General features: G+C 33.1%; 1 protein-coding gene across 1 annotated transcript in view; it reads right to left on the minus strand.

Moving 5' to 3' along the window:
- LOC119585772 (tyrosine-protein phosphatase Lar-like) overlaps positions 1 to 263 on the minus strand; it is a gene marked incomplete at its 5' end in the record, with an annotated part of 244,437 nt that overhangs the window by 109,600 nt on the left and 134,574 nt on the right.

Genomic DNA, 263 nt, shown 5'->3' on the forward strand with positions numbered 1-263 from the left:
GAGAACGGAAACCAAGATACCAAAAAGGACAATGCTAGTATTAGTAGTGACATCAGTACCCAACGATACTTAGAAAACTTTTATAAAAATGTTTTATTATTATAAAAGAGAGAAAAAAGGGAAAGGAAAATTGCACATCGTAAAAAGCCTTGGATGATACGGAACGAGAAAAATGATTAAAAAGAATACTTTCATCTAGAGAGATTAATGACAGACAGAACAACCAAAGGGGAAAGAGTGAAATAAATACAATGGGGGCAAAG

The sequence above is a fragment of the Penaeus monodon genome, chromosome 20 (genome assembly GCF_015228065.2).
Source record: "Penaeus monodon isolate SGIC_2016 chromosome 20, NSTDA_Pmon_1, whole genome shotgun sequence".
NCBI lineage: Eukaryota > Metazoa > Arthropoda > Malacostraca > Decapoda > Penaeidae > Penaeus > Penaeus monodon.